Source organism: Pinus tabuliformis, chromosome 3_2 (genome assembly GCF_031772625.1).
Source record: "Pinus tabuliformis cultivar Carrire ecotype Pingquan chromosome 3_2, CPIR1, whole genome shotgun sequence".
Lineage (NCBI taxonomy): Eukaryota > Viridiplantae > Streptophyta > Pinopsida > Pinales > Pinaceae > Pinus > Pinus tabuliformis.
The window spans coordinates 1,219,933,267-1,219,950,498 of NC_142302.1; positions in this window are offsets into that span (position 1 = coordinate 1,219,933,267).

The window sequence follows — 17,232 nt, forward strand, 5'->3', positions numbered from 1 at the left end:
CAATAGGCTTCATACAATCCAACAGGTCTTTAATGACACAATATGATTTATAAAACTCTACCATGAGATTCTGATCAATTCTAGTAGAAACAAAGATCAGATTCTTTTTTATCCCGGGTACATGCATCACATTATGAATATGTCTAATATTTCCATCAGGAAAAACAATAGGAATATTACCATAACCTTTAATTTGGTACCCTCTATCATTGCTAAGATATATGTTTGCTCCACTCTTGGTCTCTTTGAAGTCTTCAAACCACTGTTTGTTCCTTGTCATGTGGATGGATGCACCCAAGTCCATAAACCAGGTATCTGCTTCATCATCCTTAGCTGAAAGCACAGAGTCAGATATGAACAGTCTGATGTTCTAACTCTATTCCTCATCAACAAAATGACATGCATGTTGTTTATGTCTCTTCCAGCCTTCATCAAACTTCTTCTTCATGTAATATTTGGCTATATGACCAATTCTACCACAATAAAAGCATTTAGTCGCAAAGTAATTTCTATTGAAAGATGTACCTTGAGGTGAGGGCATTTTTCTCTATGGGGTTGCATTGCTCTTTTGTGCTGCATTTGGCTTTCCTCTGAAGGGCTTTTTCTTCGCCATTAAGGCCAGACCTGAACTCTGGGGTTTATGAGTCAACCACCTTTCCTCCTCTTGCATGAGGATCCCCGTCAATTCTTCAAACATGGGGTTTTTTCTCTTGCATTCAAGCCAGTGATGAACATCTAATACTCGTTAGTCATACCATTCATCGTAATCGTGACCAAATCTATATCTAACACAGCTTCACCGATGTCACTCAGCTTGTTCTTGAGTTCCTTGATACGTGAAATAAATGCTACAACTATCTCATTCTCCTCCATCTTAATGGAGAGAATCTTGCTCTTCAAGAACAACAATCGATTGGTGTTCTTGACCTCATAAAAATCCTTGAGCATCTTCCAAATATCTGGTGCAGTGTTGCAATCGCAGATACGGAAAATCATGCAATCTTTGACCGACAATTTTAGGAGCATTCTCACCTTAGTCTCCCGCTTGTCCTAATCGTGTATTGTTGCTGTTGTTCCTCCTGCAGCCACATTCCTCTTCACCTCATCATTATTCAAATTTTCCATGCATTGTGTCCCTCAAGGAGGGTCTGTAGCTTGAATTTCTAAACAAAATAATTGGATCCATCGAGCTTGTTATTTTCATTGAGGTAAGCTTCTGCTAACCTCAATGATTTAACAAAATCAATCCATGAATTAAAAAAAAAAAGCTTCAACCCCAATTATTTAACAAAATCAATCCGAGATCTTCAACACTACTGCAAATGCCAAATCCAAACAAACCAGAGCCCAAATCACTTGAATTCCTTCTTTTAAAAAAATTAATTGCCCCCTTCATCAAATAAAAACCCCCTCCTTTTATTTTCAATTAAAGAATTAAATTAATTTTTTTAATTTAAAAGCTTTAATTAAAAAAATCAATTTAATTAAAAAAAAAAAAAAAATCAATATCCTTTAGAAAACATTCAGCGTTGAACTGCGCCACGATAGCTTTAAGAACCTCATTCCCAATGGAGGGTAGCACTTCCGAAGAGGAGGTACCCACATCCGAAGTAGTTATTGACAAACAATTCGAAGATTCTCCACACCAATCTGAACGTCATGAGTTTATGGGTGATGAACAGCAAGAGGAAGAAACGCAGAGGGTTACCTCTCCGATCATGGTCGGATCGTATGCCGAGGATTATGCACCTCAGAAATTGGGCACTTCTCACACAAAAAAGATCGATTCAAAAATATCGATTTCCACCAGCAACCTACGACAAATTACATTATGGCTATTTCTCTACTCTTCGACATTACTGTGCGAGGAAGAAGAGCCCCAGTTGATAGCTTGGCCTCAAGCTCAGCCTCTGCTGATCAACAGCGGCTCAACCTAACACTGATGTGGCAGCGATCCAAAGATAGATTCAATTCTTCGTGATCTACAGTCTAAACCTCCTCCTCTCGGATTCAATTCTCCTTTTCTCTCACTGTTGTTCGATGCCAACCTTCGGCATCCTTTACAGTACCCTACGGCCTCCTTCTCAGTGCAGTGTCTTAAATCGACAGATCAACAGTGACTTCAGCCTTCAATAACTGTCAGCAACATGATGCTGATAACACAGTCCAAGAACGCAGTCTTTGGCAATCTCGGCCTCGCTTTTTCAGCAGAGGCAAATACTCAAACTGCATCCCTTCTAATAATCACCATGATTCTCTTCGAGAAGCGAATGAAGCACTGACTTCCTCCTCTTCAAATTGACGGAGCATATCTCCTCTGCGTGGCCTCTTTCAATCCTGAAGGAGCAGATCTCTAGCGGCTTGATATGGCCGGTCTTCCTCCTCCTCCGCAATCCACAGCGAAATAAGCAAGATCCACGGTCGGCGCGCTTGATCAATGGCTCACTCGTGCCATTCATGAGATAAAAAATTAGGCAAGGGAATAAGTGAATCGGTGCGACTTTCGTGCCAAATTCCACGCTTAACTCGCCTCAAACGCGCCAGTGTCTCTCTCCACTCAAGGTACAAGCTTCCTCAGCGCTGTAGCTCCTATACTAGGTCAAAATACGAATCAAACTTTATTATTTCAACTTTATTAAATCACGTTAGCAGCTTACAGGTGTGAAACACCATGTGTAAGACTATCTTTGCAAAACACGCTATGCCATACATGTTTTTACATGAGAGATATTTAAACATGAGAGATATTTATACTTTACACACATTTAGGGAAATTGAACAGAATATTAGAAAATAAGAACAAAATCTTAAACTAATGTTCGGTTTGAACTGGCACTTCATTAAGCCATTTCTACATTAATCTCAATGTATAGTATAATGAGGACCCAATTTATATAGGAGTTTCTTTTAATAAGAGTGATGTTCTTTGAGATATGTTTTTTTACAAATTTTAATTATTTAATTATTTATATTATTTAAAATTTGTATTATTTTATATTTAAGTTTATAATATAATTGCCAAGTTAAAGAACAATGAGGGGTGGTCGAAATATATTAAGTGTAATATTAGAGTTAAACAAGGTTTTTTCCTCTCCCTTACCCTATTTGGCATTTACATCAACAAGGTAGAAGGTTATTTAGAAGAAGCAGGTTGTGTTGGCACCATCTTAGCTGGGATAATCATCATCATTCTTCTTTATGCTGACGATATTGTTCTTCTCGCAAGGTGCCCATATGATCTTGATAAGCAACTTAGACTTCTTAAGGATTTACTCTCTACCATGGGTATGACTGTTAACACTGAAAAAACAAAAGTTATGATTATCAAATCCAAGAAGGACACTTATGCTAATTTTATGTATGACAATAGTAACTTGGAGGAAGTGTCTTCTTACAAGTACCTAGGAATTGATATTCATCACGAGCTCAACTGGAACTATATCATTGAGAAAATGATTAATAATGGGGGTGCAAAGCTTATTTTGGTATCGAAAATAATTGTAAAATGGCAAACCTGCCAATGTGGGATAGAAAGAAGCTTCTTTTTGAAACTTTAGTCACTCCTATTATCTTATATGGATGTCAAGTTTGGGGTTGTGACATCTCTAGAGAATCCTATAGAAATATTGAGCAAATTCAAAAGCATTTTATAACGTATAAGCTCAAAATTAAAAGCAATACACCCTATCATATTCTCCTTATAGAAGTGGGTATTTCCCCTATCAAGAGCCTAGCTATGACTAGGCTTCTGCTATATAAGCACAAACTCAATAACGTAGGAGACCATAGACTTCCTAAGCTAGCTTTAAATTCCAGCCAAAACCACCTATGGTTCAAACGAGGTTGGTATAAAGACACCAGGGCCTGGTTAGACCATTGAGATATCGACGAGAACGTTGCATTGCAAAAAATTAATAACATTAAAAATATTGTTACTTCTAAGTTCAAAGAAAAATTGTGGTGTGAGAAGGATTTAGCAGCTAAAATAAAATTAATATATTATAAGGTGGTCATTAACCCCACCTTAGAAGATCAAAAGTATCTCTCTGTTTTAACTAGCTCAAAGAAGAAAATTAATATATCCAAGATTAGAACGAACTCTCATGAGCTCCATAGTGAAATGGGTTGTTGGGAAGTTCCTAAAACACCATGTAAGGAAAGGATCTATAATCTCTGTGAGAATATGAACATCGAGGATGAAAATCACTTCCTCTTAGAATGCCCTGCGTACAATCACATTAGATTTTAGTTTCATAATCTTTGTTGCAATACTGACCTTCCTAGCCTTTTATGATGTCAAAATTATAGTGAGCTCGGGAGGCTTCTCTCCAAGATTTTTGAGCATAGGAATAAAATCTTAAATCATACTAAATAATTTGTTTCTTTAAGTCCGCTAGACCAAAATTTGGTCTCAGTGGACGTTAACCATCATCATAATCATCATTTGAAACATATTTTTTTTAGTTCTTTATTTCTATATTTATGTAATCATATTTATCAACTAAGTATTGAATTTGAAGAGATCTATGGGTTTGTAACTCTTCTTTTTCTATTCGAATAGAAATAACCCACATAAAAGAAGAATGATAATATTGTTAAAAAAAAAACTATCTTCCGAATCCAACTTTTCATTATTTATGATTCTCCCAAGGTTATCTCTGAAACCATAACCTATGTATCATCTTAGATGTCCCTTCCACTTCTAAAATCCATCCAAGTAAGGTCTATCTAATAGGTTCTTCATCGCATAATTGCATTTCCTAAAATAAAAAGAACAAAATAATATAATAGAGGATCTTTCCTCTAACCTTTCCCCCACAACTTTTTTATTTTAAATTTTAAATTGAAATCACTTCTCAAATTCACATTATTATTTCTTTTTTATGCTTAAGAATTGAAGTTGTCTCAATATGCCATACAAAATGATAATGTTGAATTTCTTCCCTACCTGTACATATATCCCTACATTTAAAGGAGACACAACTTTTTTATTTTAAATTTTAAATTGAAGTCGCTTCTTAAAATCACGTTATCAATTCTTTTTTATCCTTGAGAATTGAAGTTGTCTCAATACGCCATACAAATTGATAATGTTGAATTTCTTCCCTAACTATACATATATCCCTGCATTTGAAGGAGACATTTACACTCACGCTCATTATTTTTAAAGGAGACAAATTAATTATTTTTAATACTCTTAATTTTCCTTCAAGTATATTATAATAAATGTTAGGTAAAATTGACTCGGAGTTTGAGTCAAGGTTGACCTAGTTAAATAGTAGTGGTTTTGGACACATGGTATAGTGTGCCCATGGTATTATGGTCCGTGGTATCGCATGTAATGGAGCTGATAAAATGCTGAGAATACTTCATTATAATGTAGGCCTGGAGGTGAGTGGTGAAGGCTTACTCCGGATTGGCCAGGGTTTGGCCAATGCTAATGAGATCTCATTCGGTTGGGTTCTTTCAGGGATTTGGGGTTTTCTTGGATAAATATTATGTGTATTGTTTTTTGTTATTTTATTATTCCTCTCTATAAATATTGGTTAATCTTCGTAAATCTTAGTTATAATTTATTTCTCTATCGTAAATTTCTTAACAACTGGTATCAAAGCTAAGTTGGCTTCACAAGGACTTTTTTGTTGCCAAGGATTTGTATTGGCTTGGTATATAGAGAGGTAATTAAGTTTTGATTGCAGTTCTGTATCAAAATCCATAGATTGTGAAGCAAAGTTGCAAACTATTGGGTCATGAGAGATTCAGTGGATGAGGAGGATATGTGCACGTGGATTAATTAACTGATGAACCATGTACCTGAAAAGAATGCCTAGATAACTTGCGGTTACAACAACTGGTGACCCATGTAATTCGGTATATGGGTTCTTTTTATATAGACATTGATGCCATATGTACAAAGACAACAAGGAGGGTAAACAAAAAAAAAATTAAAATGGAGTGAAATTTTTAATTTGCATGTAAATGGGCATATTGTTGTAATACCTAGTAAGGTGGGTAATTATCGGTAAAGTGACCTAGGTAATAGGGGGACTGTTTAGTCAATTTAGTGTTCCTAAATTGATGTCATTAATTGTCAACCCGGGGCTCGTAAGCTGATGAAGTGAAGGTGTACTATATGTACTTAAGCAACCTCTTAGAGCTTTTTGTCGTTTTGGGGGTGTTGTTTGTGGTTAATTTATCTTCCTAAGATGGAGTGATGATTATAAACAGATGAGTGAAAGTGTGTGTAAGGTGAATTCTAGATGAGTGAGAGTGTGTGATTAGTGGTTTCTAACTACTTGCTGAAAAGGAAAATCTTGAAAGAAATAAATAAATCAAAATGAACTGAAAGCAAAGAACCACTTTCTAATGGCATTAGACACCATTCATGCTGCTGCAAATAAAAGGTAAGAAAATCACTTAAAAGACCAATGATAATGTTTATCTCTTCCTAACTCTCTGCCTCTAACACATAGTACTGTGTAAGACACGATTAGGAAGTAGCTAAAGATAAGTCTAAGAAATGATAAAAAAATGAGAAAAATCTACTTTAAAGACTAGTTGTAATGTTTTGCTCTTTCTAACTCTCTGCCTCTAACACATAGTACTGTGTAAGACACGATTAGAAAGTAGTTAAAGATTAGTCTAAAAAGTACCCAAAGCCAGCTGCAAGTTATTAGTATTCTGATCTCTAAAAGATAGACAATTTATAATAAAGAGACCATTCATATGTTAGCAGACAACTTTTGAGAAATAAAACTAAAAACCAGCTATGAAAATAAAGTAAAGGCAGCAACTTAGAATCTGTCAAATGAAACTACCACTAGATATAAAGCAAATACACAACACACAAGCAATCCCGGGTTAAAAACCTGCAAAAGAACAATGCTGATCAGCTTAAAATAAAGGCCAGAAATGAAATAACATGAAAATAAATCAAGCTGTACATGTTTCAAGAAAAGGAAATGCTGAATGGAAAATAAGGAAATGCTGATCATAAAATACTATACAAGGCTAACATGAACAGGGGTCCTCCATTCATCTATGCCAAAGAAGACTCAAGATATTGAAAACTTCAGAACAGCACTACTTCTATTACTCCATGTGCAGAAAATTACAGTCAAGAGTGCTAGAACAGCACTATTAAAACAGAGTTTTGGAATGCACTAAAATGATAACGAGTTCATAAAAACACAGCAACTAAAAAGTAACATAAGCGTACGCAGACGCAAGTTTTTATAGGCATCTGAAAGATGGCCTAATGCGTACAGCTAAAACTGAAAAATAAACTAACTGTCATGCGTAATTAAGGTTCAATAACACGTCATAAGCCTGCGTGGATGAGCTGGAGGTTCTGGTCGTTATGGGCATTGAATCCAGAGTTGGATTATGTCCCCCACAACCCGCGTAACATGGACAAGTCATCGTTTGAATTGACGTGACCCAACAGCTTACGTATCACCGTTAAGCTGCCTTTGTTGACCGTAACTTGACCCTTGTTGACCAGAGGTACAGATGACGTGGATGGCTGAACAAATAGCACAGGAAGCTCGAGCACCTTGATTCCTAAGTGCCCATGTGGCTCATTTGGCAAAATGACACGTGGAACCTTGAGATTAACAAAAAGGCTGCGGGATCATCAGATGGCTGCGGAATCAGCAGATGGCTGCGGAATGCCTGTAAATCTGTCAAAATCTAAACAAAACAGTCACACATTAGCAAAACTCACTTGATCATGCTTAATGACATCTAATGTAATGATCTGGGTGGTTTTACAATGAAAATGAGGCAAAAGAGAGAGGTAAGTGATGAAAAACAGTAGGTAATAGTGGATGATGAGGTGTAAGTTAGAGGCTCTACATACCCCCACTACGAGGGCATTGCATGTCCTCATGCAAAAACACTGCTTAATCAACCTGCTGTGATGCCTCTGCCAAGACATCTAATCTCCTCTTCTTCCTCTGTGTGGCCACATTGACTCTTGGTCTTTTCATCAGACATCTGAATTTTAAATTGATCAAAGCTCTGTTTAATTTCTTGCATCTCTTCTTGAGCTTTTTGTTTTCCTTTTGCCACAGGCCCATATGAAGCATGGTGTTATCTTGGATTATCTTATCCAATTTAGCTTGCTCTTTCAATTTTTCATTTTCTTGCATGATATGGCGATTTAGAACCTCAATCTCAAAAATTTCCTGTTTTAATGAGTGAACTTGTTGCTCCAAAGGTTGAACATTGCTTGGGCCAGTAGCTGCTTGCTCCAACGTCTCCAGATAATTATAAACTTTCTGCTGATCCGGGTCAACCTCAGGTGACTTCTTTGGACTCGGTTCATACTCAAATTCAGATCCATGTTCATGCTCAGGTTCATGCTCAAAAGGACTCTCCTCACGTGGAGGACTAGTCTCAACATACTCAGCGTGTGGAGGACTTGTAGCAACCTTTTCAGGTATGCTCAAGTCAATGATGAGTGACTTTTTACCTTTTGTGGCCCCTACTTTATCTTGTATCCTTCTGCTCCTTCTCACGGTGGTAGTGCTCTGTTTTTCTTTTTGTACCTTTTGCTTCTGTTTTTCCACCTTTTTGGAAAGGGCAGTTTCATGGAGTTTGGCCATTCTTTGAGCTAAGGGCTGAGTGTCTTCCTCACTAGAATTCTCAGGAGTGAGGTAGGTTTCTTGGACTACAACTTTGCCTTTATCTTTCTTTTGTTTCTTCCTTCTCTCTATTCTCTTTTGAGCAACTTCTTGGACAAGTTCTGCAAGGGTTTCTGTGATGACTCCTTGGGCTGTTTGATCAATGTTCACAGCAGGCTCAAGATCAATTTCATGTTCAGAATGATGTACATCAGTTTCTTCTTCAATCTGTTCTTGGACAGTTTCCTCTTGGACAACAGTTTCAGGGGTAGCCTCTTTTCTTTTTCTTCTACTCTTTCTAGGCACAGAGGTTTCTCCTGCTTCTTCAAAATGGTTTCTCACAAGGAATCTCTCCCAGGTTTCTCTTTTTGATTTTAACTGTTCCTCAACTAGCATTTTAACAAGACCATGATGACATAGATGTGATTCAATATTTCTTGGATTCCTTTGGGCCATTGAACACATTTTCTTAAGACTTGAGAGTAGAAAATATGGAAGGTTAATATCATCTCCTAGGAAATGCATCATGACCTTTGCATGGTAAACATATAAGACTCCAAATCTTCCCTCACAAGTGAAGAATTTTTGCACTAATAAGAGTAAAGTTGTCCATTCTTCCTTAACATACGAAATAGGAATCCCTTTTGTAAAGATGCTGGTATCCATACCTGGGTTCTTTAAGATTTGCTTCCACTGTTGATCTTGAACTGACCGGTTCTTAAACCATCTTTCTCCAGTCTGTGGGAGTGAGGTAGCTTGTGCTATGCTGCTCTCAGTGACTGTGAACTTTAAATCCCCTATCTCCACTTGATTATCTTTATCTCTGAAGGACCGTGCAAAGGCCTTCGTAACCTCTTTGTGGTAACCTCTGAACTTCTGGATGCATTGTAGCCAGTTTGCTTTTTGCAATGCTTCTTTAACCTGAGGATATCCCTCCAGAAATTTTGAACCCTCTGGTTCTGCCCTTAAGAGTTTCCCCATTGGCTCTACGGCTCTGTTCTAAAACACGGCTTCAATAATGGCCTTAACACAGTAAATTCACGGCTCTGTTCTAGAACTTTGTGGAAAAGGAGGTTACACGGCTTTCAGCAATAGTCTTAACACAGTGAATTTACGACCTTGACACAGTGGATTTACGGCCTTAACACAGAGGATTACGGCTCTTGATACAGCCGTAATAGACTTTCACTGGTGATCAGAATTAGCAGAGAGGAATAAAACAGAGTATGGTTAATGGTAGCAGCGTAGTGAGCACAGCGTGAATGGAATGAAACAGCGTGGGAATGAAACAGCGTGAATGGAATGATATGAGCGTAGGAGGGTAGAAGGGTTATGAAATGATGAGTAGAAACGGTTAGGTCCTTAGGTTTCGGGCGTAGATTTACACTTGGCTGCGGGATTGTGTCATAGAGAGACGTAGTACTGTAGGCTACGTCACTTAGGTACGAAAGCCTTAATGAAAGAACATCCGCAATTGAATTTCAAAATCGTGATACCTAAGGACTGATAGATTTGGGAGATACGTGGATGTATGGTCGCATGATGGGAGAAACTGGTAATCATTACATTAAGTGGCAAATAAACATAACCCAGAAAACTTTGCAAAATGAGATAACCGTAAGTTTAGGATTTTAAATCATACCTCATATCCGCGCTTGGATTTGCCTTTGATGATTTGCCACTAACCCTTCATTGATTTATTGCTGTTGCATGACTCTTTTCATTTATTGTTGATGACTACTGAACTGTAAATTTTTTTTCAAACAGACTGTGTTTTTCTTATGCAGGTGCAGAGGGCTGCGGAATGGCTGAATGGCTGCAGAATTGCCAAACAGCTGCGGAAACTGCAGTGGTAACCTCCGGCTGCACAGAAACAACTTTAGCTATCTAAAAATGACTTTATTGATGGAATGGAATGTAGTGAATGGATGGATGGATGAAAAAAATGAAGTGGAGTGAAAATGAATGAAATGGTGGATGAAATGGTGGTAATGATGAAAATGAGATGAAATAAGGGAGATTTTTTTTTTTTTGAAAACATGAGGTGTCAGGTGACCCTGATTTTCACCTCAGGTTTTCTGCATGAGACTGCCAATCAGAGATTGGTTTTCAGGCTCATACATTTATTTATTTATTTATTTTTATTTTTTTTTTGAAAAACCAAAGATTAGGCTGATGGAGGAGAAGAATCCTTCTCCACCAACCTGATTGCAGAATCTTCTTTAAACAACTTGATAAACTCTTCTTTTGAGAATGGCTTTTGGTAGATCTTCAAGCGATGGCCATTCACAATAAGAGGAGTATGAAATTCATCAATAGTTTTCACTCGAACTGCTCCATTGCTAAAGACTTCATCAATCTCATATGGCCCAAGCCAATGAGTTTGAAACTTTCCTTTGAAGTCTTTGAACTTTGAATCAAACAATAGAGCCCAATCTCCTTTCTGAAACTTTCTTTCTTTGATATGACGATCATGCCATTTAGATCTTTGGTGCTGAACTAGATCGGTCCTTAGAATTGCATCTTGTCTTATTTCATCTAGCTCATTTAGCTGGTCCATTCTGTGTCTTTGAGCTTCTGAGAGGCTCATTCCCAATTGGACTGCCATCTTGAAGGTCTTGATTTGGAACTCAATAGGAAGCAGGACTTCCTTCCCATAAACAAGTTCATAGGGAGAATGTCCTGTTGTGTTCTTCCATGTAGTTCTATAGGCCCATAAGGCTTCAGGGAGCCTTTCCGCCCAATCTCTTCTATGAAGATGAACAGTCTTGGTGATAATGCCTTCAAGAACTTTATTGGTAGATTCCACTTGGCCATTTGATTGTGGATGGTATGGAGTAGATGTTCTGTGCTTGATCTTATATTCCTCCATCAGCTTCTCCATCAATTTAGATGTAAACTGGCTGCCCTGATCTGTCACAATTTCCCTTGGGACACCAAAACGAGTGAAAATATCCTCAAAAAGAAATTGAACAACTGAATTTTCAGTGGCAGAAGGCAATGCTTTCGCTTCTACCCACTTAGTAACATAGTCAGTACAAACCAGTATATACTTCTTTTGCTTTGATGGTGGATTAATTGGTCCAACGAAATCTAGAGCCCATTTCTCAAAGGGTTCGATGCATACCTGAGGTTGTAGAGGCATTTCATTTGAAGGAGTTGGTTTCCCAACTCTTTGGCAGCTATCACACCTTCTAACATACTGCTTTGCATCTTTAAAGAGAGAAGGCCAATAATATCCTAGAGAAAGGATTTTATAGGCTGTCCTCTTGTCAGCAAAGTGCCCGCCGCATGGTTCATCATGACATGCCTTAAGGATGTCAGGCATTTCATCTTCCCGAACACACCTTTTGATTATACAATCTGGCCCTGTTTTGAACAATTCATTAGAAATCCAAGAATAATGTGCACTCTCCTGAATGATTTTCTTTTTCTCATTAGGAAATAAGTGTAGAGGAAGCTTCCCTGTAACAAGATAATTAGCCATATCTGCATACCAAGGAGTCTTGGTAGTCACTGCAAACAAGTATTCATCTGGAAACTTATCTTCTACTGGAGAATCTTCATTAGTGTTTTGGATTCTAGACAAGAAATCAGCTACTGTGTTTTGTTTTCCAGGTCTATCTAACACAGTAATGTTGAATTCTTGTAAAAGTAAAAGCCATCTTGTAACTCTACCATTAGTGACAGGTTTGTTCATTAAATATCTTATGGCAGAGTGATCAGTATGGACAAAGGTTTCATAGCCGTTTATGTAGTGTCTAAACTTATTAATCGCATGTACCACAACTAAGAACTCTTTTTCTGTAACAGTATAATTTAACTCAGTGGGAGTCAAATTCTTACTTGTGTAATAAATGGCATAAGGGATCAAGTCCTTTTGTCCCAAAACAGCTCCTAGAGCTGTATCTGAAGCATCAGTAGAAATGTGGAAAGCGAGTTTCCAATTTGGCCCCCTTAAGATGGTTGCTTCAGATATTCTAGTCTTTAAAGCTTCAAAAGCAGATTGACACTCAGGATCCCATTTGAACTCACAGTCCTTGGTAAGCAATTTGAAAAGAGGGGATGTTATCTTAGTGAAGTTTTCAATAAATCTTCTGTAATACCCAGTAAACCCAAGAAAACTTCTAACATCCTTCTGGCAATTCGGAATAGGTAACTTAGAGATGACCTCGACTTTGGATCTATCAACCTTAATCCCATCTCCTGAAATATGATGTCCTAAAACAATCCCTTCAGTAAACATCATAAAACACTTTTCATGACTTAAAGAAAGATTTGTTTCCTTACATCTTACCAGTACTTTTTCCAAGTTTTCCAAAGCTTCTTCAAATGTATTACCATACACTGTGAAATCGTCCATGTATACCTCTACACAATCATGAATCAGATCTGAAAAGATTCCTAGTACAGCCCTTTGAAATGTAGCGGGTGCATTGCACAATCCAAAAGGGAGTACTCGGTAGGCAAAAGTTCCCCAAGGACAGGTAAATGTGGTTTTGTCTTGATCTTCAGGTGCTACCTGAATTTGATTATACCCACTAAAACCATCCAAGAATGAGAAATACTTTTTACCTGCTAAAGTGTCTAGTACTTGATCGATAAAAGGTAGAGGGAAATGATCCTTTAAGGTTGCCTTGTTCAATTCTCGATAATCAATGCAAACTCTCCATTTACCATTCTTTTTGGGCACTATAACCAAGGGAGAGACCCATTGGCTATCTGAAATGGGGTAAATGAAGTTTACTTTGAGCAATTTCTGGAGTTCTTCTTTCACGATTTCCCTAAGGTTTGGATTCATCCGTCTTTGTGGTTGCCTAATAGGTCTGTTGTTTTCTTCAATATAGATGTGATGAATACAAGTCTTAGGATCGATTCCTTTCATGTCAGTGTATTCCCATGCAAAGGCAGTGGAATATTTTTGCAACAGTTTGGTTAATTCTTCTTGTTGTGGTCTTCCCAAGTTTTTGTTAATGTTCAATGTTTTTCCTGGAAGGATCTCAACTGTAGAACTACCAAACTCTTCCATTGAGAAGAGAGACATCTGTCTAGAGGAGAGATATTCAATGTCTGAATCTATCTGAAAATGTGCAGAGTCATATTCTAAAGATACTTCAAAATTTTCTAATGTATTTAGAATTTGATTGTCCTCACTAATCTCAGAGATGGTTAGAACAGGTTGAATAGTATCTTCATCCTCTACCCATTCATCTTCTCCTATTTCTGTTATTGCCTTTGCTGGAGGATACAAGTTGAATTTCTTGGTAGAATTACCATCTAATATATACATGTCCCCAGACCTACAACTTATGAAAGCATCAGCTGTGGCCAACCAAGGTCTTCCTAAAATAAGAGGATGTCCTCCTAGATTGTTCTTGGGAGTTAAAATCATAAAATCAACTGGATATTCCCAAGAATCTAGAGATACTGGAATATCTTCCAATACACCATCAGGTTTAATGATTGATCTATCTGCAAGTTGCAGCAAAGTAGGTGTAAAGAGAAGGTTAGGAAGCTTTAACTGATCCATGGTCTGTCTACTCATGATGTTGATAGCGGCTCCTAAGTCAATCAAAGTATTTGGTATTTCAACCCCATTAATATGAGTTTTGACAATAGGACTACTGGGATCCACATACTTTTGCATGGTAATCTTACCCATCATAATGTCTGCAATTTTTCCAACTAGATGTATCCTTTTGGTATCTCTGGTTCTTTTTACTATTTTCTTCAAACTCAACTCCTTTATTGTCTTTGATAGAATGGGAATTTCCTTAATGGCTTGTAACAAGGGGATCTTGATACAGACATTCTTCAATTCATCTAGAAAGCTATAGTCAGGCAACCAAATTTGCTTTTCCACTCCTTTGTCAATTTGTAACCTTTCAGGAAAAGGAGGTGTAGCTAAAGATGTAGGTTGCTCAACTATGGGAGTTGTAGAGGTTGATTCTTTTTCTTTTTCTTTTTGGATATTTTGGTTTTGAAGTGATACTTCAGAACCTTTATTGACTTTGAGAAATTCTTCCTCAGAAATGCTTGGTTGTTGAATACTTGTAGAAGGTTGATCTAGGATTCTACCTGATCTGAGTTGTACTTCATTGAGAGGAACAACCATATAGGTAGGGAATGGTTGACCTTCCATCATGTAAGCATTTTGAGGGTTCCTATTATTCGGATTTGGTAATGGCCGAGAGGGAAGTTGATTTGATTTCTACTGGGAGAGTTGAGAATTTTGATTTTGTGGAGGAGGTTGTTGTTGTTGAGGGTATGGCAATGATAGTTGTTGACCTTGATTTGGAAGTTGTGGAGCTTGCTGATTCTGAAATGATGGAGGATATTGATAGAATTGAGCAAGTCTCGCATAAGGATTTTGCATGCTTTGCATCCATGCTTGAAAATCATTTTGAGGTTGAGGCCAAGGTTGTTGCCAAGGATTCCAATTTGGTTGGGATTGAGAATTCATAGAGTTGTTAAACCCTTGATTCTGTTGTCCTTGCCAAGGTCTCCTTGCAATAAAACAGAGAGATTCAAGTGTATCTGGATCCTCTTGAAAGACTGCCTTGAGGCCAGGAATTGAAGGACAATCCTTGGTCTCATGAGTTTCTGAGCAAATTACACATGTTTCTACAACGTGTGCATCTAAGGGGCATTCCCTTAAAGCATGCTTCTTTCTACACTTCGGGCAAAAGATAGCCAAAGCCTCAGCTTCTGCTTTTTGTTTATTATGAATCTTAAGGGTATCAAGTTGTTCACTAAGACTCCCTAAGATGTCAGTTTTAAATTCATCAAGCATACTGTCGATTTCAGCCCTACTCACTGATCCTGTTGCAGATTTATTTGCCCTAAGGAGAGAGGGATCTCTAGGCCCTTTTTGAGTTTTTGATTTGCCCCTTGAGAGATGGATACAAAGTTCTGCTATATCATTGAGTGAAAGTTGAGAAATATCCCCTTTCCCCATCATGTTTAAGATATCTATCCATTCATCCCTAATGGCTTTTAATAAGAGGGCTTTTAAGGTCTCTTCATCCAAGCTACTCATTTTTGCTCTTTTCAAGTTATATTGAAATCTTTCAAGTAAATCTTCTAAGCTCTCATCTTCTCTTTGCATCATTTTAAATACCTCGTCCTTGTGATTAGTAGGCATACAATAGTCCAAATACCTATCCAAAAAGGTTTGTTTCATTTCATCCCAAGTCCTAATGGATTGAGTAAGTAACCCCATGAACCATTTCAAAGCTTGATCTTTTAATGTTGAGGGGAACAATTTGAGTTTCTGAGTATCATCCAGATAGTCATAAGTTCGACACACAACTTCAAACTCAAATAAGAATGTTTCAGGGTCCTCAGTCCTTAACCCATGGAAGTTAGGGAGGACAGACGGTGATATGTTTTTCATAGTAGCTCGAGAATCCTCATTAACAATGGGAAACCCAAATGAATTATCCCCATCTCTATTTCCTCCTCCAATGGGACCTCTACCTCCTCCATTATTATTGTTATTTCCTCCTCCTCCTCTACCTCTACCTCTACCACCTCCTTCTTCCTCTGCCATGATGATTCTCCTAGGGATTTCAAAATCTTCTGGTTCCTCTACAAAGGGTGAATGAGAAGAGATTTCTCCTTCTTCTTCAGGTGATTCTACTTCCTCAATTACAATTGGTCTTCCTGTAGGAGAAAGAGAAGAGTCTCTTCCTGGTTCAAACTCAATAGAAGGTGTAGGAGAGTCAACTCTTGGCTCTTGAATTCCAGGAATTCTAGGACTAGGAGTTTCAGTTGGAGATAAGGGAGGTGTCTCTTGTCTATCCCTTGAAGCAGATGGACTTGTAAAAATTGAACTTCGAGCTCTAGCTAAAAACCTTCCCCTAGAATCTCTAGCTCTATGCATGCCATTTTTTATTTTTCTTCAAGTCAAGTTAATAGTTCTTTTTCCGATCTTCCAGGTCACTCTAGGTGCAAGAAGAGAGCATACTCAAGAAACTACTAAATCAATAACTTTCTCTTTTCTGATCCTCCAGATCACTTTGAAGTGCAAGAGGAGAGCATACTTTGATAGGTTATCAACTTCTTTCCTTGAAATTTTTATGTTTTTGTTTTCTAAGAATATGGCTACTTAATTTCACTTCCCCGGCAACGGCGCCAAAATGTTTAGTCAATTTAGTGTTCCTAAATTGATGTCATTAATTGTCAACCCGAGGCTCGTAAGCTGATGAAGTGAAGGTGTACTATATGTACTTAAGCAACCTCTTAGAGCTTTTTGTCGTTTTGGGGGTGTTGTTTGTGGTTAATTTATCTTCCTAAGATGGAGTGATGATTATAAACAGATGAGTGAAAGTGTGTGTAAGGTGAATTCTAGATGAGTGAGAGTGTGTGATTAGTGGTTTCTAACTACTTGCTGAAAAGGAAAAGCTTGAAAGAAATAAATAAATCAAAATGAACTGAAAGCAAAGAACCACTTTCTAATGGCATTAGACACCATTCATGCTGCTGCAAATAAAAGGTAAGAAAATCACTTAAAAGACCAATGATAATGTTTATCTCTTCCTAACTCTCTGCCTCTAACACATAGTACTGTGTAAGACACGATTAGGAAGTAGCTAAAGATAAG